General features: G+C 33.1%; 1 protein-coding gene across 1 annotated transcript in view; it reads right to left on the bottom strand.

Moving 5' to 3' along the window:
• LOC119084002 (probable WRKY transcription factor protein 1) overlaps window positions 1-25,361 on the bottom strand; it is a 140,751-nt gene that overhangs the window by 101,421 nt on the left and 13,969 nt on the right. The window lies entirely within an intron of this gene.

The following is a 25,361-nucleotide window of genomic DNA, read 5'->3' as shown; positions in this document are numbered from 1 at the left end:
AATAACGTCATAATAATCGACCGAGATGTTGATGGAATCTGGTTCAAACTTACCTGTATTAAGTTTTATTACTGTACGTTTTAATTGATACTTTATAAAAAACATATTTCAGTTGTTATGGCTTATATTATTGGTTATCCACATAACTACCCAGTGCCCAACTGCCGTAATTTTCAAAGGAAACGAGGGACAAAAATATGGCAAAAGCATTCTTTGGTTTCATTTTGACACTTGTTTCTAATGGAAATTAGGGCAGATAAGCAGATGCTTTGTTCAGCAAATGAAAATCCAGAATCCAGATACTTATGTTTTGGCATTCCGTACCAATTCGAATGTACGTATCCAAGGTAGAACATATTAATCTAGGTCTTCATTTGTTAAACTAATTACATGTGGAAATGCAGGAGGTTCAAAAGTAATGTGCACACATACCAAAAATGGATTACAATTTTGACTGTTAACCTGTCACAGACGTCAAGCATATTAACAGTTTTTCTATTCAAACTATTACTTGATTTGATAGAAGATTTTGAGAAATTGATTTCACAAATCTTTTACTTCATTTGCTTTGAACATGGTTTTTGCTATATAATGCCCTAATAGTCAGATCTTGTGATTAATTTTTGCTTTCGTTGTCGATAACAGCCGTGTGCAACAAGTTTTAACTGTGCCCAACCAATTATGTTCTTCCCAAATTATGAAATTTTGGCGCAAAACTTGAATGTGCAATAGAAAATTTCAAATGTATTGTTTGGAAATGTAATTTGGATCGGCAACAGTTTCGTATACAAAAAAGTAAAATTGACGGAAAATGCTTTGTCAAATTGGTATAAATCTGCAAGGCTGTATACTTTAAGGAGGTCACGCAGATGCAGATACGCGGGTTACACACCACGTTTCATACAAATAATTCACCACGCCATACAAATTCAATTTTGGTGAATTTGTTTGTATGGAAAAGGTGTGTTCCCGCGTATCTAATAAAATGGCGATCTGCGTGACCTCCCCAAATTATACAGCCTTGCAAATCTGTGCGACTTATTCGTAAACAAAAATGGTAGGTTGCTGAGATCGAAAATTGTGCTGCGTTTTCTATTGTAATTTGATTTGTAGTATTACTAAAAAAATGCGAATCTCGGTTGGTCTAAGTGTCAAATGCAAATACAAAATATCTCGGAATGAGTTTGTTCACTCGAATTCGGCGGAACACCACAAGCCACACCCATATACGTTAGTATCGAAAGACTTCAATGCGATGACACTGATGAAATTGATAACGAAACGGTTGCATTAAGAAGACCTTGACTCAGAGAGCAAAAAAACTATTGAAATTAAATCGTTCCGTTTACCTGATCGGAAAATTTAATTCTATTAATTCTAAGATTAATTTATAATTGGAAAGTTTCATTCTGTTCAACGATTCGTAATAACAGGGAAAACAATTCATATACCACAATACCACAACAACAACTCAAGAATTATCGTTGACTACCATTCGGACAACAAGACAAAAATATTAACTTTGCTTTTTTCTCAATCTTGATAAAATATTAAATAATTTATCTTCTCATATTTCGCGATATATCCGACCTAGGTATTATACATTATTACGTTAAGAGCTATAAGGTTTCTATTTTCAAAACGATAGAAGAAAAAAAAAGTTCATTTCAAAGAACCAAAATTAAAATAATAATTCGCCTTACAGTGCTAAAACGGAATAAATTGATTTGATAGCCGATAAACCGATATTAATATGAAAATGTTAATTTTAAATCCATTTAAATGAATGTTTTTGCTATTTTATTCATGAAAATTTAGGACATACACCTGCATAGAGCTAAACACTTTTCTTGTATTTATTACCATTCTCGAATACATATAGAGATACCGATAAAGACATTATCGTCAGCTATTTAATATAGTCGTGATTCTTACTATTATTATACGCCACAATATACAGTGTAATAAAAAAGGCTGCTATTTCTTTGGGAATGTTTTTTTTTAATGGTTGCACTGTAACAAATTAGGCTCTCTATCTCTATATATAAACTCTCTATATTACTCACACACCTAATGCATATAGCTGGTTCTTCTGGTAGTTAATACATAAATTAATAAAATACCATTATCGTGAATCGATGAGCTCAATTTCGGATGCGTGTTTTCAAGAATGGCTATCATCTAGCATCGCATTTGCCGTAATGACTTTTTAACAAAAATTATGATTTTTTCTTCATCTATGCCTAGCCTATGGATCTTCTGGTCAATTTTTCATTATTGTTTTTTCCTTCAGAATTAATTGTATATAATTAATTAAATTCATTTAGGTCATTCGTCGAAAATTGTGTAGAGCTTTTTAGATTCGATTTTAGATTTTATGTGAACATGTTGCGCTTGGAATTTTCGGTCTGTGTTTGGTGCGTGTACTTTTTTATCGAGATATCTAAAGGTTGCATTTTATAGCGATGGTGGATGAGATCTCATTTGTAATGTGACAAAATTATTTTACTTTGTTTCATTGGCTCAATCCAGAGATTCTGTTAGAATAGATCCAATCCATGCTGGAGAGTTTTTTTTTATCCTGCCAATTTTAACCTCCAGAAAGTAATTATAACAGCAAAAATTTCAATTCAATTCACACTAATAATCATTACGCATTCGACATTGGATCTGCTACTTCATTATTTAATCTATCAAAATTGAACTCGATTTAAGTATTCTCAAGAAATCCAGGGATTACATGCACTCACTTTTCTCACTTTTTCCAACTGTTTTTAACATCTGAAAAATAAAGGACCCTCCACTCACTTTTTTTGAAATCAATGGAAATAGATGAGAAATCACGTTCAAATTGCAAAATTTCGCCTGCGGCGCTTGAAACCTTCCTTTTTTCTACTGTTTAGTACCTTACAATAACATTATACCAGATAATGGATAACCAGAGCTTTCTCTAGAGTACACAGAAACTTTGAGTCGGTCCTAATCTATTGAATCTATTGAATGATGATCTGATCCCCTTCTTATGTTTGTACACTTTAGTAGATATATGAGATGAACGTACGTAAGTCCACTAAGAATTTGCACCCTTGGAAAATTGTTTATCAATAGCCTATTTTTAACAATGGTTTCGCCTTTTATGTTTTGAGTGGCTTTTACTTCAATTCGAAAAAAAGAAAATTTCAAGTCTGTATAGGTAGTTCTAGGAAAAAGAATCTGACCTCAAACCCGTCAGTTTCAGGTTACCTAAAAATCCATCAAATCTTCTAGGTCTTGTCAGACAGGATAAAGTTTGACAAAACTCAAATCAGTGTCGCGATATTAAATTAGGAGTTCAGGCACAAAATCCAGAGAGATGCTAATATGACGACTGGGTCGTTTCGACGGATCGAGGGAATATGTAGAAAGATTTTAAAATTGGTTGAGAGAAAATGTATTGAATTCTCTCTCAAAAACCCAACTGTCATTCTACATATTCCCTCTATCCGTCGAAACAACCCAGTCGTCATATTAGCATCTCTCTGACAAAATCAAGAGTTTAAAAAACTATTTGGATTAGTCATTTTAAAGTATTCTACGTTTCTAATGATTTGTGGCTTCAAACCCAAGAAACTTACTCATGGAATAACGTCTCACTTCACGTGAAGGAGACATTGTTCTACACGCGACACAGAGAGTTTAGTATAATGATAATTAAAATGAAGTATTAAATTAGATGTTTTAGGAGTTAATTTTTTCGTCATAATTCACGTAAAAGCAAAGAATAAGGGATTCAGGTAATTTGTACAATTGTGTCACATGTGTGCTCTGGGAGTGTGTAAACACAAAGTTGAAAATGCGTAATTTCAAAAGAAACTCAAAGCTTTAAAAGGTATTGAGCTATTAAGAGTAAAAGTTACGTTTTTACATGACATCAGTCTGAATTATCACAAAAACCGACCTCTTATATCGATCAAAAAATTGCTACGAGAAAAAATAAATTTCTGTATCAAAGTGAGGAAAATCATAAAATTTAAAAACTCATTAGCATCCATTTGAACAGCAACAACAGCAAAAAAAAATGTTGAAACAAAAAAGCGAAATCTGGTGGCCCTCTCTGGTTCTTCATTCTGCAATCAATTTTAACACACATCTTACTCAATTACATCAAATCTAACTTAAAATACGATTCGAATCCGCTTCTCTAATTTGACCGCAACTATAAATCGATTTCAATAGAACCACAATGTATCATAATAATAAACATACACGTCAAATAATTTCACAATTTATTTAAGATTTTTTTTTCATTTCTGTTTCTTTACACGCCTCGAGTGAACCTAAATGATCGCAACTGGATACTATCATTAGCAAATCAGAGAAGGAAAAAAAATTATATTCGTTTTCTAAGATTGATTGAATTAAAGATAATTATGTTTGTTTAACCTCAAAAGCCCGAAAATGTTTAAATCTACATTAAAGTAATAATTTCGAGTAAAAAGTGTTTTTTTGTTCGCTTCAACTTCGTCTAATTAAGAAGGTTAAACAAAACTTAACATTAGAAATTCAAGACAATAAATAAACGTAACATGGCTGATGATTTTATACTGTTTATAACGTTGAAAAAAAAAAGATGGGGAAAAATAGACCCATTACTCAAACTTTTTCGGTTTCGTAGTTTTTTACTCGTTTTTATGACAAATGTCGTTGATTTATGTAGCATTAGTACGTTTTGTGCCTTTTAATGACGGATACTTTATTCAAATTAGGAAATGTTATTTGTTACAATTAAAGTTAATTGCTAAATTAAAATAACATAAAATTCGGTGGATCCGTTACCGTTTGACTCTTTAGTCTTCGGTAAAAAAAAATTTTATGGTAAAAAAACCTAATTTGAATTTGTCCTAAAAATCGTGTTCAGATAAATTATTAATGTGATTCGGTTATTTTTATTGTTTCGATAAGCAGTAACACTCCGTCAATGTCAAGCAAAAAAAAAAAAAAAAAACAAAGTTCAATTCACCCATTCCTCGCATAGACTTCGAATTAGCGTTATTTATGTTTCCTAAAAGTTTATGTTTTTGTGCAGATCGATAAAATCTTTATGAAAATTAACATTTTTTACGCTCCAGAATATTTAAGTCCGAAAAAAGTATGTTCATCGCAAAAGATACGTTACTGTAGTCTGAGAGCCCATGTACACATATTTGTCCATGTTATCGGTTTCAAACCCAAAACATCTACGAACAATAAACGCCTAATATTGTGAAATATTTCACTAAATTTCACCAAATTTCATTTAAAAAATCATTAAAAAGTTTGAAGTTTGGTGAAATATTTCACAATATTATGAGCTCCTGAAACAATAGCTTTGTTGTGAATTTTGTTAATCCGAGGCAAAGCCGAGGTTAGCCAACACAAGCAGACCAGACTTTTCATTTTTATCCCGAGTTTGTAATGGATTTCACATGCCATCTTTTGTCTTAACTAATTTAATAAAATATTGTTGAAACGTTGACATACAAACGACAGATTAGCATGTCGGCTCTCAATCTAAATTGTACAATTTTAGCAATTTTAAGTCCGATTCAATTTTTAATGAGAACTTAAATCACGATTCCTTAAGCGTAAAATTTTAAAATTACGTGTTTATAAGGCTCGGAATCGGTCAAAAAAGTGTCTGACCTGAAATTTCAGGTCAGGTCAGGTTTTTATTTATGAAGAAACCTGACCTGACCTGAACCTGGATTTATGAAAACTGTCAGGTCAGGTTTCAGGTTGACCTGAATTTTTCATACAAATTTTCAGGTCAAACTGTCATGTTTCAGATCAGGTCAGACCTGATACTTCTAATCAGGTTTCAGGTAAAATCAGGTCAGGTCAAAGTTGATTGAATCAGGTTCAGGTCGAAACAGGTTCAGGTATTTTCAGGTCAGCTTCAGGTAAACCTGACCTGTTCCGAGCCTTAGAAAGCCAAAGATTTACGGTTATACGATATTTTGGTATGCCGAATCCATGGTCCATCAAATCCTTTCCCAAAATCATCTGTTGTCGACAACGATGACGGAAATATGTGATAAGTAAATGCTGGTATTCTCTTATTATAGCAGAAAGTACAGTCAAACTAAAGAGGTACATGATTTGACATCGAACAACAGGTGTTAAACAAAAGAAGTAACAGATTGAACTGTTCCATACCGCGGTACACCTGCCGTATTTTATATTTTTAATAGCTAATAAAATGTAGAATCACAAGAAAATAAAATTGAAAAAGTTGAGTTGAGAAATTGTTGCCTGCAATTATTTGAGTGAGTTATACAGGCCAACAAACTGATGTGAACATTACATTTTTCTTAATTTAAATATGGATGTCATTTGAAGTACAAGATTTTTGCCCTTATATATGACTCACGTGTTGACCGAAGCACTAACTCTAGCACTTCTTACTCAAAGTATTGATAGTTTCACAAAAAATGCGTTGAACCATTTCTTAGAAGAATAATGAATAAGTCTGCGGGACCGGAGTTATTCCAAGAAATTTCTTTTTGTAGATTAAAATCAATAAATTAGACACAAGAAATCGAATTACCGTAAACATTCAAAAAAAACCTCTGACATTTTCAGCACAGAGAGTAAGACCACCCTCAACGCCTCCAATGTTTTAAAATATAATTAATTTTACAGTAAGCAGTAGTCTACATCATTAACTAAATGACTTTACAAACTATTACAATTGACTGCAGCATCTATCCAATTCAAATTTCAATGTGATGGTCACTATTATGTGTATATGTTTATGTTACCTTAATCTTCATTTGAAAAGTAGACCATAATTTCCTGCATAATAAAATCTAACTCGAAATACTTATAAAAAAAATTATTTAATGTTGCTCCAACAGTGTGTCCGTTGTATACAAACAAACATCACCAGAGCGGTTTTGTTATACATTTTGACCTACTCGAAAAATCTTTAAAACGCAAAATGTTTTGTCATTTCAATTGGAATAAAGAAACTCACTCATGCATTCAATGTTTCCAGCGATTTGAACACACACAAAAAAAATATTTTTATTTTTTTTGATATTCCAATTGATTAATACAATCCAGCTATTCAGTTTCCTCGGTGTCCGTTGCCGGTTTTTTTTTTATTAACTGCAAAACATGTCTTAACGAGTAAATTAAACTGCGAACAGAGTGATTCACTCTTCGCATTCGAACACAAAAACGTCTGAGTAGTAAAATTTAATCGATTTCTGACAAACATTGATTCTGAGCTGTTTCAATCAAGCGTGTTTGTAATTTCTAAAGGTTACTTTGCAATGATCTTTCAGACAATTTTTTTTTCTTGCTTCTCATTATTCTTAAAAATCTATTGCTTACAACCGATATTATATGCTTGCTATTTTGCCACATAAATAATAAAGCGCATGATTGTTGGAAGTTCGATGCCAAAATGGTCAATGTCGTTGGTTCATAAAACATTTTTTTATTTTATTTTCAAATTACAAACGTTAAATTAGAATTATTGTATTCGGAAAAAAAAAATTGTTCAATATTTCATATCACCAGCCATCATTTGAACATAAAGAATTCGATATTTTGTGAACAAAGTCCTAAATTATTAGTATTTTTTTCTCAAACATTTTTTTACCTTGAATTAATTTACCAATTTATGTGGATTGGATTTTATGTTATATATATGCGGAATTGGGTCACGAAATATTTCTATGTAAACACATAACAGAGTGCTGATGTAGAGCACATGCAATAATACTTTTTTCACGAACGCAGGGGTCAATGCGAAAATAATTATTGATGTTCCGTCACGGTTGATTGGATGAAAATGTTATGTCATGAAATGAAAATGTTAAGTTTTGAAAAACGCTTCAGTCCATTTTATATAAATCTTTGTAAAATAAAACTTGATGTTGAGCTGGGCCAAATGATTTGTGAAATCGATTTCTAACTTAAAGAATTTTTTTGAAACTAAAGATATTTTGGTGAAACATTCTAGCTTATCGACCGTTTAACAAACAGAAACAGCGAGCATATCCACCTAGATATTATAGCTTAAGAAAGGTCTAGAAGAAAAAAATTACCAAAAATTCCGTAATTTTTCAAGCGTAAAATTTACTACTTCAGTTTTTAGTTTACTGTTTAATCCTTTACTTCATTGATATAAATATAGATTTTGTTTCGGATTTTGCTATATTTAAGAGAACACAGTAAATAACTGCCTATTTTAGTCGTCGTGTCGTTGCCAATAAGAGATGAGCAGCCGTTTCTAAAAAGTGGTTGTTCGATTTCGATCTTAATATTACACTATTTCAAGCGATGTATCGAATTCATTAAGAGTAATCAATTAAAGACAATTGCCCTACATTTAGGACGACAAATATTCGTTTTTTGATGATTACTCTGAACCAAAATCTTTTTTTTTTAAGTAAAGCCATTAAAGCACCCAAAAATGTGTACATTGAGAACCCTTGCATATTGTGTAAATTTTAGTAATGTTCACAGGTTTCTCCAAGTGGGTTAAGTTATGACTCACAAACGAATTTTTCCTTTAACAGTAACACATTTTTGAGAGGATAAAAGCTTTTACTTATTCAAAAATAGATTTTGGTTCAGAGAAATCATCGAAAAACGAATATTTTCCGCCTAAATGTAGGCTACAAATTTGCTATGAAGGAGGAGGGGCGATTTCAAGTAAAGTGTACTCATGTGGAAATAGTGCTTTCATTACATACAACTTACGATTGTTAAAAGGAGAGATAGTCCTGCAAAATGCTTATGCTTCCATACACGGAATTGATTGTAGTGTTCTTTGATTTTCTAATATTGTCTTGCACATTGTAGACAATAAACGTGCTATGCATTCAGTGGGGGATGTTGCTTTTAATTTTCTAGCTAAATTTTTCAACTCGTGCTTCAACCTGAGTTTTAAGAATATTTTAAAAGCCAAAGTAAAATTTAGAATTTTCTTGAAATTTTCGAAATTACTTCGTAGAGACTGCCGGAATCTGCAGGGCATCTATTATGTCATCATAAAGGTTGTTAGAATTTTCAAATGAAAACGTGAGATTCATGCACCGTAACCGCGTACGAAAAGCGAAAGAAACTGTTCTGGGTTCAAGTGGCAAGAGATAGAAATGTTATCCACATATTCCATTTTCAATTCCATCAACCGGTAACTGTCAATGAAATATTTTATTTCCAAGAAACGCCCCAGTGAATCGATTTTTTTTTCTTTTTCATTTTAAATAAAAATGAATAAAACGAAATTTAAACTTCACTTTTTCATAATTACTACTTTTACAAATTGAGTTATGGATGGGCGCAAAATTAACATGTAATTTATTTATCTGTTGATTGAAATGTGCGATTGACTTCAAAATTTGTTATTTACTTAGCGGCATACGATTGCATTTTACAAAAGAATAATTTACTTCGTGTCAAAACTGGTGATTTATGAAGACCAATGGACCGGTGTGATCAGAAGATTAATCATATTTCAGTACGAAGACGAAACGCAACAACAACAACATCAACAAAATGTTTATATTTGAATGATCAGCGGAATAATTTTTGTAAACGCGTTTTGATTTAAGTAATTCACGAGTTTGTGCCACATGTGCGTTGATATAGTAATGGCAGAATGTTGTGCAAATGGTCTTTAAATCGTTTTAAACGCAGATTCGAACGGACAACTTTAATTATTGATGGCGAAACGAACTCGATGTTCCGGTATCAATCATTTATCATAATTTACGAGAACAGAGAAAATATGAATTATAAAATCAGCTCACAACTGTCCGTCCAATTTTGAGCCACACGTCACTATTTTTCACCATTCACCATGTGAACAGGCCAAAGAATCAACTTTAAATTTTATTAATCAAGCTTCGCGACCTTAGGATTATGTTGAGAAGAAGTTCAACATTCGATGGACTTGACTTTCGAAATCATTAACAAGCTCAAGTTTGTCGGAACTTTTCAGTTTACAAAAAAAATGTCCTAAAATTTCTGCAATGGTTGACACAAAACAAAATAAAATGTTTGAGCACAGCCCATTGAATTGAGGCACACGATTCACTCTTCTTTGGAAGTAAAGCTTTTTTTAAGACTAAAGGTTGTGCGCTGACGCAGTGATTCGAGCGGTGCAAAATTGTCTACTCTGTGGTTGCGAAACTTTCGAATAAATTGAGACAAAAAATTTGTTTTGCTAAAGTCCTCCAACATTTTGATGTCAGCTGTAGCAAAACCCTGGAGACAGTTTGTAGAAGAAGAAACTATAGCCATTAGCTAGGGACTATTTTTGGTAAAACTTTTTCCCATATTTTCCTAAATTTTCACACGTTTTCCTGACTTTTTTCATTTTAAGGACAGGTTATGCCCGTTGACATTTGTTTGACGTAAACGAGCATACAACCTGGCCTTAAGGCGCTCCTGTGAAATGTAAGAGATGCCGCAAAAATGAACAAAATCCAACAAAAATCTTTATTGAAATGCGACAATATAGCAAATTCAAATAAAAACTACTAAACACTTGTCGTTTTCCAAGTCGCCTCATATGTCCAGGCCGGGCCTGTTTAAGGCTATGTTATTTAAATGTTCTAAGAGGTTGATGATATCGAAAATAGGATGCAAAACTTTTATACCAAAATGACATAAAAGTTAGTAAGCGCTCTTGACCAATTAAACAACCTACTTTCGGACTGTCGATCAAACCAAAAACAAAATAATTTTCTCACTGACAACTTATTCAATAGATGCAAGCTTAAAATTTTCTGTGATTTGTTGTCATCCTATAAAACATTTACCTCAATTGACCGTGTTTACATGCGGTCCGCACTGTAATTATCAAGACCTTATAATTAATTAGATATTTTATACTGAAGCAATTTGTGTATTTATTTGTAGGAGTAAACTAGGAACTAAAATATTTTAACCTCAACACATCAATCATCCAGTTCAGTGTGTAACAAATCACTTGTCATTTGACCATTTCACCTTAAGAAAAAAAAAACTTCTCGTTCGTTTATTTGTGTTGTTATTAAAGATTATTAATTCAGAAAATCAATTTACATAATTTTTATTTATAATTTCTTAAGCAAATGAAAATGTATACAGATCGTTCAAACGTAAAACAAATATTTTCTCTTTTCGGTGCACACAGGCTTTGACCGATGTTATACTTATAGATGTCTTTGGTGTTTGGATAGTTTGGATACGTTGATCGTTTGCATAAATTTAACTTTGGATTAATTTATTTCATTTTTTCTCTCTTGTTGTTTTTTCATATTTTTAATTTTTGTTTTTATTTATTCTACCGATCGATGGATTAGATTTTTTTCTTTCGAGTCGAAACTAACAATGGTTTCTCCTAGTCTACAAAAAAAAAGAAACACTCTTGAAACGATACCTCATCTCATATCTGAGAGCCGCCGTTGAAGTCATCAACCGAGAGTTTTCTAGGAGCATAATCACACGGTGAAAATTGGACTAAAGTTATGAGGAAGACATGTCTTCCTGTGACTATTTTTGATTTTTGCGAAAACATTCTTCCATATTTTCTGGAATTTCTCCACAGTTTCCTAGATTTTTCCAAATTTTGCTTAATCTTGGAAGGAAAAAAAATTAATCAAAAATGTAGGAAAAAGCGGAAAAATGTTTGAAAATTAGAAAAATTCTGGAAAAAATTACAAAAAAGTAATTGCTCAGGTGACTCGTAAGACACTACTTGTATTTTTTTTTTCCTTAAATCTTCCTCATTTTATGGGTAATAAACCTCCATTAGCCTTTAACTATGGTAATATATCCATGAAAGTGCTACAGCAGTGAAGTTGGTTCAGAAAAATAGAGCACTGACATCAGTAATTTTATGACGAAATGTAATAAAAGATACGAAAATATTGTATTTTTGTTACCTGCCGGCCAGCCGGCGCTTCTCCACCGACTCTCACGTCTAATACCAACACTTGCAATACAACATTTACAATTAATCCGTCACTGATGAGTTCAAAGACTTCAAAACTGTAATAATTTCAGTTTTGTTTTCTGTTTTTGTTCAATTTTTTTTTTTTAAATGCCATCAACGATTGAATCGAATTGAATTGGAAGAGATGGAAAATGATAATACTAAAACATTTACTCCACTTCTTCAAAATTGAAATTTGTGTTCAACATGAAACTGTGTGGGCGATTAATTGGTCAATTTGAATGCGATATGCATGTTCGTTGATCCGCAAAATAATGGAGGAAGAATGGAGAGAGAAAAATAATTAATAAAAAAAAGAGAAACAAAAAGAATTCAAAATGTTTAAAGAAAAAAATTAATTTCTTCGAATTATTGTTGATAAATTGTGGTCAATGATTTTTTTGTAGTTTTGAAAAGAAAAATAATTTTTTTGTTATCTAAAATCGGTCCGTATCGCGTAGACTCAGTCCATTAATGAATGCTATGAATATGGATAGACTACGTCCACACAGATTATTATTAATAAATTTTAAATTTTATGTCATAATTTTCAATAATAAAACGTTGCTTGTTGATCTGGCAATAATTATGATAATTAATAAAATGCGTCGACGTATTCAAACTCTGGTCCAACAAAAATAAATTATTCCAACTTAAAACGCCTAGCTGGCAACTTAGAAGTATTCGAACAGATTTTTACATTATAAACCTTATGTTGTACAAGAAGCTGCGAAAATTTATCGAACGCATCCATTATAAAACCATTAGTGGAAATGCATCTGTCAATCTGTCATATACCAAAATGAACGACAAACTTCTGTTTTGATTCTATACAATATAACGAAATGTCCCTCAAAACAATTGAAGTAAAAGTTTTTGATCGTACACTAGGCGATACTTTAAACAAACGGAGTAAGAGATTTAACAATTACTTAGTGGCCGCCATTTGCAAAAGGAAAATGGAAGACGAACAAGTATTTCAACTATACAACCAATTTAGGCAAAGTTGGAAAAACTATTCTCAAAATCTTCATACTAACACTAAAATTTCGTATTTTAGTCAATAATTATGATTGGGAAATGGGAAATGAATGACTTTAAAAAAGGAAAAGGAGAAAAAGTTCACTTCTTTCGCCACAAACGAATTACTTTTCTATACATGTGTAACTCAATAAATAGGTTTGCAAAATCTTTACTAACACCCTGTCGTGTGAAAACGTACTCTATTCGTATCAACCGTTTCTCTCACGGAAATGCATCTGTTACAACAACGACGACAAAAATAAGCGAAGACATCTAAGAAATGATGTCTTACATAGTGATATGTTTGTTAAAACGAATGAAGTAAAAGATTTCATAAAAAAAGGGCTCAGAAGATACATCGAAAGAAGTGAAAGATAATCAATAATCTGTCGTCTGTGAAAAGTTTTCAAAGTGAAAACAACAAACTGTGCAAGTTGTAAGGAGTCACTTCGTCATGGACATGGCAATGTATTTTCTATTTTTTTTATGTCTTTCTCTTGTTACTAAAGTTTAGTACTCAGGTCGGTGAAAATAAGTAGTTTACATGGGATGCTGCGAAAGTAATTCATTACATGAGGTAACCATTCTCTGAAACTCGCAAACTCACTAGTGTATTTTTTGAGCACTGTCCTTTCGACAAATATAGAGTTTGGCATACAAGTCGAAGCCGAGGTACACAACTAACAGTCGTGAAACAGTTACAGAAAATTACTCAAAAACACACTTGTGAGTTTACGAGTGTTAAAAAATTGTTTCCGAGTTATTGAATTACGTAGCAGCAGCAGACAATGCAAGTATGAGAAACGTTACCACAACCATTTTTCACGACCTGAGCTTTAAAGCTAAGGCGGAAAATACACGAACAATTTTGCATTTATGGGATCAGCATTTATGCTACGTTTTCCATTGTATTTCGATATTCACCACTGGCTCAACAATGGAAAACACAGCATAATTGCCGATCCCATCAACTCAAAATTGATCGTGTGCTTTCAGCCTGAAGTCTGTATTCACGACTACCGTCAAAATCTTCGGTGCACCCCATACTCAAACAAATCATTTTTATAATTAAAATCCCAAACTTTTTTCGCAAGCTTTTAATAAATGGTTTGCACTTAATTAAAACCATCAAAGTAACGACATGGAAAAATCCGATTCAAAAGTTTCGTTCAACTGATAATAAAATAAACGAACATGGAAATTATTCAAGCGTAGCATTTGAGTTCCTTTCCAGAACGATAGGAGAGAAGAAAAAAAGTGAAAAATAAAAGAAAAATGTAATCTCTCGCTGCGGCAGTGTATATAAAACAAGATGAAACGAAACCCACCTATTGGCACAATTTTCTTTACATGATTTTTCATTAAAATATAAAATACCATTTTTGCTGAATACAAAATATATGCATCCAATGATCCAATGACACATAAACAGGTATAATAATATTATTATGATCAAAATTGCTATTATTTCCAATAAATTTTTTGCCATTTAACATGGTATTGGATTATATACCAATTTAAATCAAATTTTCAAAATTGAAAATATACACAAACCACATACTCGCACATATGACGAGATTGAATAAAATATGTGTGCTATAATATACCGAGTGTGGTGTGTATAGTATGTATAGTATATGCAAAACTTAAAATCGTCTACAATTTAACATATGTACAAGATTTTTAGATCCGGTACAGCGGCTCTGCGGTTGTATTGAACTTAAAGAAGTCGTGACTTGCCATTCCGCTATTTTATATAAAATTGTATTCTTCAGCATAGTCTCTTTTATTCATTTTTATTCGTGTGGTGTTTGCATTATACCTAAAAGTTTTTCAAACAACAAGAACCTAATGTACATACGTACAAAAACCTAAACGGACAGATTTTGTACTGTTTGGTGTATATATTATTTCAGTTGGAAATAACATTTTTAAATCGCTGGAAATAGGTGAGCGGAACATGTAGTGCAACGGTGACGAACGTTTGGATCCCAAGGACGCTGCTCGCTAACGGTTACCTACGATAGGTGGCACACATAAAATTGCAACAAAAACGAAACGAAAAGAATGAAAAGAACACAGATAACATATATGAGGAACATACATAGAATGTGTGATACCTAAATGGTATAACATTTCGTTAAATGTTAAAATAGCCATTCAAGCCATTCAATGTCTGTTTTTTTTTGTATTTTTCTTCTTATTTTCATTCTTATTGCAAAATTGTTTTGTGCGCCTTTTTTCGGTATTTTTCTTTTTCTTCGTCATCTCTAAGTCTCTTTGTCCATTTGGTAAAAATAGGAAAAGAATTTATTAATGCGGAACATAAACATTGGTTGATATTATGATGATGGTTCTGGTTTTGTGAATTTTATGGCGTTTCGTTTTGTATTACATGCGAGCATTTTCTTACGGTTTGGAAAGGTCTTTTATGGAATATATATAGACAGACATGCCATTGTAAACGAAGAGAGAATTTTACAATCAATTCGCACATTGTTATATGGGATGAGGTTTTGTTATTAAATTAGTTATAAGCAGAAAAAGTGGTTGTTTTAAATGCGAGCGTGCCAAAGTAGATTTATGGCTGTGCGCAGGTAATTGCATTTGATTGGCGCGTGGTTTACATTGTTATCAGTGAATATATCGGAGGGAATCAATTAGTGGAGTTGCGACATTTCTTTTTTGTTGTGTGTGTCTATCGGTGCCTGAATTTCTTTGATGTTGTCATTGTAGTTAAATGCATTAGTAAGAGCTGTGTTGATTGCGGGTACAAAAAGCTTTGGGTGCCCTTTGTTAAAGTAACGAGATGCATTCGTCAGTGGAGACAATTCGATTCGGCTCTATTCTGTATCTGCTTTTGATCATTTGAAGAGTAAAATGCAGTAAGGGGCTATGTCACATTATAGCGAATTATAAGAAAAACACATTTTCGTTCATTTATTTAACAAATTTCATTTTTCTTAAATTCGCTATAATGTGACATGTCCTCTTACTGCATTTGAAGCTATTGGGAATGCGTTACTTTTAAAGGACGATTTCACAATATGCAAGAAGCGATATAAGCATTGTTACAACTGAACCTCAAAAGTTGTTATTTAACAAGATCTTAAGCTATCAACCGAATAAAATAATGGTTTGAGGCTCTAGGTTTCCACTTTTAGACATCATTTTTCATGTGATCATACTACGACATCATATTTTGTGAAAGGCATTAACAAATCTTTTACTTCATTAGTTAGACACGTATTTACTATTAATAAGAAACCACTTGCCCAGACCCATCGTTTATTTTACTATCGTTGTCGATAACACATGACTGTGGCAACAATAAGAAAATTATGATCTCGAGCCATTTCCGAAGTTTCGTTAGCCACAGGACAGGTCACAGATTGCATGATTGGACAACATAGTTATGTAACGTGTCGCATTATGTGCTGTACAAAAGGAGAAAATGTTGTACTCATGTTAGTAACATGGAATAAATAGAGATTGGCTAGCCGTTGTTGGAACGTATCTTGCCATCCAAGAATGTATTCTGTGAACATCGACGTTATGATGGTAACATTTTCCAAAATTTGGCCCCACAGAATTGAAGATCAAATTACTGAGTCACATCCACTATATGCAATCAATTGGAAAAGTGCATTCAAAAGGAGGAAACAAGCGATGTGACCTTAGCAACAACCTTCTAAAGGTCCATGAATCGTCCGATCAACCTAGCCATATATTAAGTGAGGTGCAAGAATACCACTCAGATGACCTCGATAATGTCAGTTCTTTTTGCGAAAACTTGTAAAATTTCTCGTTTCCGTAAGCATTTATAAATTCGTGTTTTACAAATGCCAAAATGTTATCAACCCTGAGACTTCATTGGAGATGAAGCAATATTTTTCACATGAACTCAAGTTTATCATCCATATCATCAACGACTCAATATCTTATCAGGTTCTCGAAAGCATATTAAAGAATGTATTTGGATGTCGCTGTCTACATCGACAGAAGCCGCGTCTGAAACCGGTTGAATGGAAAAGTTCCGTGTGCTATTTAACCTATTGACCATTAAGTCCCAGTCCCAATACGCATATCGACTACTTAATGATTATTACAAGAAAAAGCATGAAAATTATAGTAATTATCACTTGAAACGGTTACAGAGTAGGTAGACTTAAACTTTAAAATGGCAAAATCTCGTTTGACATAATCGACATCATCAATACATAAATACCATTGGAGTGACATGAATGACTACTGTTTTTCAGCTTTGCTGGTCGAAAATACCCATTCTCGACACACACAAAAAAAAACTTTTTATCAACTTTACGTTTCAATATTTATTACAGCCATATGCATTTCCTGCATGTACACAAAACAACAAAACTTAAATACAAATGCAGGCACAAAAAGTGTTTTCTCATAAATAAAATGCAAAAATGCCCTACACACCGATCGCCACATACAGCCATTCCAATCTTTTAGTGTCTTTGAACGAACGAATTCATAATATTAAAATGTTAAATTAAAAATGTTAAGAGAAAAAAAAACTAACTCGAAAACTGGTTGAACTAGTTTCATTTGATTATAAAAGTATTGCTATAAAATATAAATAATTAAGCTTACCGAATGAACCACGGTATGTGTCATATACAACACAGCAATGGATACAATGTATAATAATATCATACACTACGCATGGGTGTAAAAATATCGTGATTAAGGTTTTCCGTTGAAAAATTTTCAGCGAGATTTATTGTTCGAATCGATAGTGTTCACATCATGGGATTGCACTTTTTTTTTCATCTGACCGGTTCAAGTATAGTATGGGGTGTTGCATGTGTTTCTGTCATCGTTTGTGATTCATTTCTGAATTTTGAAAAATCTTGAGAAATTCAAATAATTACTTGTCCACTAAGTATTAACTAACGAATGAAAAACGTATCAATGAATGACCATCACGCTTTGAACACCACGATAACGTGGTATATTTCGATCGAAAGTAAATTATATTTTTCTAAAAGTGATGACTTGTTGTAAAACTTCTTCTCTAGTCTTTTCTTCTAATGATCACTTCTTCTAATGGCCACTCTAGGTGGTCATTTGCTACTGAAAGTGGTATTTTTTTTACTGAAGATGGTCATTTTCCTGAAAGTGGTCATTTTCTACTAAAAATTGTATTTTTCTACTGATAGTGACCGTTTGCTACTGAAAGTGATCATTCCCTACCTAAACTGGTCATTTTCGACTGAAAGTTGTCATTCTCGACTGAAAGTGGTCATTTCCTACTGAAAGTTGTCATTCTCTACTGACACTGGTCATTTTACTGAAAGTTCAATGGCCTTTTCATCCTAGTTTCCTCTAAGTGGCCTTCTAAGTACTTACTTCTACTTCTACCATTTGCAATTCGCAACAGTTTAAAGGACAAATGAAAATCTAAGTGAATTCTGCACTAAACCAAATTCAAAATTCAATTTAACACATTGATTGAGAGACATCAGAATTAATTCATTCGGGTCTCTTTCATCTCCCGTCGACAATTCGTTCTTTTTTCTATTATATTTTTGTTGATACAATCCAGCAGTGCTCGCACATGTATCCTATACGTTACATTATTGTCTGTATTTACTCACCAACGTTAAATGTTAAAGATCAATAAAGTATATCTCACAAGGAAAATAGCGCAAACATATTGATCAAATATCACACACAGATCATATAATTAATTGCCTGTTATATCTTGGTATATGTTGTGTTGTACGTTAATCAAATGTTACACACAAAATTAATGTCGGCTTTTCACGTTAATAAATTCAAGAATTTTTTTTTTACTTCATTCATTTTACCACTCGATGCTGAGTCAATGCGAGCGCGTACCGACCATTTCGTTGCATAGTTAAATGGCAGAAATATCGTGATCTAATTATTGGTTTTAGTTAAAATGTTTTTTTGTTGGTAATTCTTATGTGATTATGATGATTAAAAGTTGCAAGTGTACGGTGTACACACAGTTTGTTTCGCTAATGGGAAATCAGAAACAAGCTTGCTGTGTGTGCGTGCACACATAGCGCTAAAATTTATGTGAAATTAATAAAATTTCAACATTGCATGGGTTTAAGTGTAGATAGACACCGCGATTTGAAAGAGATTTACAACTGAAATTTTAGAAAATTATGGACAAATATCATCAATGAATTGTAGAATTTATGTATGATTTATGTTTAGTGTTTTTGCAACATTGTCGAACCAAGAAGACAACAATTACACTTACACATTTTATGCCTAACCCTCAGGTGTTAGATATAGAAAACGAACCTTTTGTAAATGTCTTTTACGCTTACCATCGAACTGATGATATCAATAAATCAATGTCAAGTAAGTAATACAAGTTAACTACTCGCTTCGCTCAACTGAAATACTGTAAATATATGGCACTGTAACATTTTGTTTAAATACTGCAAATCGATGTGACTCTAGTCACCAGTCTAGAAATCCAAGAAAATCCGGGAAAATTGAAAAGAAAAAAGAATTTTCTGAAAACTGAGAAAATCCAAGAAAATCTTTAAAATTCTGGAAAATCTAGGAAGTTTCAGACGATTTGAATGGTTTCCTCAAATTTTCTTGATTTTGAGAAAATTAACGAAAGTTCGAAACAATCAAGAAAACTTCTCTCAAAGATTAGCCAGCGGTTGGGCTCGTGCCTGTATCAGCACAGTTTCAGACACGGATCTTGTATAATTTGTCGACCACTTGTGTTTAACGTACCACGTACATACGAGTCAACATCTTTTTTATAGTTGTTTTGACGATCGCACCCAAAATATTTGATTAAAAAATTTTACGATCAAAACAACCGAAACAATTTTTGTCGACTCCCATATCTCATATAAAAATGTACCATTAAGATGGTCTTAAAAATTTTTTCTTTTATGATTATAAGCTCATAAAATGTTCAGAATAATTTACATCGATGCGATGGTTATGTTACGTTAATTTTACATCATCCAATAAGTCCTAAAACTATAAAAATACGCGATCCGATTACACATTACGCTACGAATTTCAGTTGAACCGAGAAATTATATTGCATTTTTACAATGTTGGGCTATTAACCTAAATTCAACCGAAAAATGATTAAATCATAATTAAGAAAAGTTTGCATTATGATCGGCAATGTCGAATATTTTAGATCCATAACTGGTGGGACATAGAAGTTCTTATTTAATTTAATCAAATAATAGACATCAGCACTCCAAAATATGTGCAGATCGCATATCCCGTGTACATTACAGTACAGTAAAGTCACTAATTATAAACGTTAAACCAATTGCCCACAAAGCTTCCAAAAGAACTGATATCAGTCAAAAAACCCTTAAAGGTTAAATGCGACTCAAGTCTGACAAATTTCTTCATTTTTTCAAGTTTCCTTGAAAGCTTTTTCGAATGAGCTTTTTCGATTGGTTTTCGACACAAACTCTCAGTATATCTTAAGGCCAGTTCATACTCACATACATTTTTGCGATATATGCGACCATGAACTGGCCTTAAGGCCAGTTCATACTCACATACATTTTTGCGATATATGCGACCATGAACTGGCCTTAAGGCCAGTTCATACTCACATACATTTTTGCGATATATGCGACCATGAACTGGCCTTAAGGCCAGTTCATACTCACATACATTTTTGCGATATATGCGACCATGAACTGGCCTTAAGGCCAGTTCATACTCACATACATTTTTGCGATATATGCGACCATGAACTGGCCTTAAGGCCAGTTCATACTCACATACATTTTTGCGATATATGCGACCATGAACTGGCCTTAAGGCCAGTTCATACTCACATACATTTTTGCGATATATGCGACCATGAACTGGCCTTAAGGCCAGTTCATACTCACATACATTTTTGCGATATATGCGACCATGAACTGGCCTTAAGGCCAGTTCATACTCACATACATTTTTGCGATATATGCGACCATGAACTGGCCTTAAGGCCAGTTCATACTCACATACATTTTTGCGATATATGCGACCATGAACTGGCCTTAAGGCCAGTTCATACTCACATACATTTTTGCGATATATGCGACCATGAACTGGCCTTAAGGCCAGTTCATACTCACATACATTTTTGCGATATATGCGACCATGAACTGGCCTTAAGGCCAGTTCATACTCACATACATTTTTGCGATATATGCGACCATGAACTGGCCTTAAGGCCAGTTCATACTCACATACATTTTTGCGATATATGCGACCATGAACTGGCCTTAAGGCCAGTTCATACTCACATACATTTTTGCGATATATGCGACCATGAACTGGCCTTAAGGCCAGTTCATACTCACATACATTTTTGCGATATATGCGACCATGAACTGGCCTTAAGGCCAGTTCATACTCACATACATTTTTGCGATATATGCGACCATGAACTGGCCTTAAGGCCAGTTCATACTCACATACATTTTTGCGATATATGCGACCATGAACTGGCCTTAAGGCCAGTTCATACTCACATACATTTTTGCGATATATGCGACCATGAACTGGCCTTAAGGCCAGTTCATACTCACATACATTTTTGCGATATATGCGACCATGAACTGGCCTTAAGGCCAGTTCATACTCACATACATTTTTGCGATATATGCGACCATGAACTGGCCTTAAGGCCAGTTCATACTCACATACATTTTTGCGATATATGCGACCATGAACTGGCCTTAAGGCCAGTTCATACTCACATACATTTTTGCGATATATGCGACCATGAACTGGCCTTAAGGCCAGTTCATACTCACATACATTTTTGCGATATATGCGACCATGAACTGGCCTTAAGGCCAGTTCATACTCACATACATTTTTGCGATATATGCGACCATGAACTGGCCTTAAGGCCAGTTCATACTCACATACATTTTTGCGATATATGCGACCATGAACTGGCCTTAAGGCCAGTTCATACTCACATACATTTTTGCGATATATGCGACCATGAACTGGCCTTAAGGCCAGTTCATACTCACATACATTTTTGCGATATATGCGACCATGAACTGGCCTTAAGGCCAGTTCATACTCACATACATTTTTGCGATATATGCGACCATGAACTGGCCTTAAGGCCAGTTCATACTCACATACATTTTTGCGATATATGCGACCATGAACTGGCCTTAAGGCCAGTTCATACTCACATACATTTTTGCGATATATGCGACCATGAACTGGCCTTAAGGCCAGTTCATACTCACATACATTTTTGCGATATATGCGACCATGAACTGGCCTTAAGGCCAGTTCATACTCACATACATTTTTGCGATATATGCGACCATGAACTGGCCTTAAGGCCAGTTCATACTCACATACATTTTTGCGATATATGCGACCATGAACTGGCCTTAAGGCCAGTTCATACTCACATACATTTTTGCGATATATGCGACCATGAACTGGCCTTAAGAGTCTTAGTAACATGTCTACTGGATTTTTCTGCAATTCAATAGGAAAACGAAGAATATCAATCGAATATGTAGTAAAAGTTCCGCGCAGCGGACTCGTATGTGAACTATTGAAGTAATAGATTTTCATGAATTTCAGTTTGTGATTCTCAAAAAAATATCAAAAGAATTACTAGATCCGACATTTAATTAAACTGGTCATAAGATTACAATCTGTGAAAGGTTGACAGTAGACATAGACTTCCATTTTTGTTGCTTTTACCAGCCATATTAAATTTAAGCATTGTAATCCTTTAGCCTTTAAAACATTTTATCTTCGTATATGAACACTTCGAGAACGCAATGAGTGTTAATAAGTGGAAGGTCACATACCATATAAAACATGGAGGTGATAAGATGCTGACACCAATAACATCGTTCAATAAATCAAGTTTCTGTCCTTTTTTCGAAAATTATATCTAAATCTTTGACGGTTGTTGTTTTTTCGGTCGCGGTCCATTTATTTTATCCGAACATACAGTAAAATGCACGAAAAATTATTTACATTGCATCGGTAATTTATTGCATCAAAATCGAGTGTATCTGAGCAAAAAATAAACACATTTATCAGAAAATCACATTTTTCGAAATATATTTTATGCCCCAAAATGCGAAATAAATTAAATCGGAGCCTTAACATACGAAATAATTAAAATAAAAAGAGTAGAACATAAAAACGCCATTAAATTATGTAAGAGTTTGGTGAGTGAGGGCAAAGAAGTGGTATATATGGGAAAAAAGAATTAATTGCAATCATTTACACGAAGGCGATAAAATATTCGTTTTTTTTGTCAAATAAAAAAAAAACCGAGAACAAGGCACAAAGTGTTTGCACACAAGGTTTTGTAGGTTGAACTCTGTGTGTTCCATAAAAAGCATTTTCAACCGTTCTGATCCACCATCATCCGATTCGCAAAGCAGATTAATAAATTTCTTTGCACAAATTTAATTGTGGGAAAAGAATTAAAATTGAAAAATGAGATCATAATAATGGACAAAAATTGAAAAATAATTTCAATTAAATTTTTTGTGTGTGGCTCAGTTCTCTGAAACAAAAGGTACAGGTCTTACGTAATAAACAAACAATTCTGAAGCTTTTTTTTAATCGAAAAATACAAAAAAAAACCGCTTGACCTAAATTCGAGTTCATTGTCAAAAAAAAAGAAGATCGAAGACCGCGCGAGAACTGAGAATGGAATTTTCAAGTTAAGGACGGGGAGATGTCTTATAAACCATAAAACCTTTTAATCTCCGAAATTAATCTCAGAACTTCAATTGTTTGTAATAAATCAAGAAAAAAAAATTAAATTTAAAATTAGAAATATGAAAATATTCTCTCGCCTACTTTTTCATGTTACAATAAGATTGGAATCTAATGTTTTTCGATTCGGATTTGGTTTTTATTTTACTTTTGAGTTTTAAATGTTTCGTTTTTAATATTGTAATACATTTTGAATAGTTCATTCTATCTCGGCGGCGCGGTGGGTTATTTATATTTTCGTAAATGATATTTAACAGACCGGAACAAATTTTTTAGGTTTTTTGGTTCATATGCCGATTTATGCAGTGTATACAAGAAATTGTTTCGTTCAAGAAGGCAACAAAAGAAAAACATTTTTGATTATTAATTCTCTCTCTATCTCTCTCGCCTAAATACATTTACAGGTTGTTCTCTAGGCGGCATTTTAAAGTGTAAAGCCTCCGTGTAAAGCTAAGATTTCACGCTGTTTACTTTAGTCATCATTAATGCAAACATAAATTAATTTTAACTTTTTTTTGAACGCTTAATTTTGAATTAATTATAAATACTTGAACCGAATTCGAGTACAAACGAAGCCATAGTTAACGAGTAATTTGAGTCAGTTAGCGAAAACATTTCTCCAAATTTGATTTTTTTTCGTACTTTTTACACCTTACAAATTTTAAGGCTAGTACACAGTGAAATATGTGAAAAATGTCTGAAAAATGACCGTTTAAAAAATTTGACAGATCGCTCATACATTCACTGTCAAAAATTTTCAATCGTTTTTCACTATTCTTAAAGCATTTTTCAGACGATTATCACGAATTGTGTACTCTTTACTGTGATCTTTGATGCGTTCATGACATCGTGAATAAAGCTGTAACAGTTCACGGGCAGAAATTTTACGGTAATTTAACTTCTGATTCGTATTCACCTACGCTGGTCGAGTTATATGCTGTTCTATAACTTTTTCCGTATAAAATTCTATTTTAAAGATTTGTTCTTATGCTTCTTACTCTACATATGGTTCAAACACAACTGCGGCACTTGCAGGAGCTCGAGAGGAAGAAAAGGAACAATTCGTGATCAATGACATCGCAAGGTCATTTATTATCAATTAATACAACTTTTGAGAAGATACATCATCGATCATCGATTATACCAAAATTGTACTATTACACTAAAGCCTCATCAATAGAAATCCGACATAATTTCTGTGACTGTGAACGGTATAGCCCGAAAGGCTTCAACAACACAATGACCGAAAACAGTACTTTACACGCTTTCGTTTTTTCCAGGGGCTGAAAGTGGCCTATTACCCTCCAAAAGTCTCGTTTTCGTGTGTTTTATTGGCTTCGTCTCGGATCAACAAAATTCAAACGAAAACTCTACTTTTCGACGTTTTATCGCTTGTTATGTAAATAATGCGATGACTCTGAAAAAAGTTTTATAAAATCGGCTCAGCAGCTCATTGGTTCAATAGCTTGCAGTAAAAAGAGCTAACAATTTCACCTACTTAACAATTAATTGCTAAAAAAAACTCAAGTCTCTGTTTAAGTTGAATGTCGCTAATGTTACAAAGTTTCGAAATGTGTGTCTTGAAAACAAATAGGTGAATTAT

The sequence above is a fragment of the Bradysia coprophila genome, unplaced genomic scaffold, assembly GCF_014529535.1.
Source record: "Bradysia coprophila strain Holo2 unplaced genomic scaffold, BU_Bcop_v1 contig_732, whole genome shotgun sequence".
Classification (NCBI taxonomy): domain Eukaryota; kingdom Metazoa; phylum Arthropoda; class Insecta; order Diptera; family Sciaridae; genus Bradysia; species Bradysia coprophila.
The sequence above is the reverse complement of the archived record's forward strand: the minus strand, read 5'-3'. Positions and strand labels throughout refer to the sequence as shown.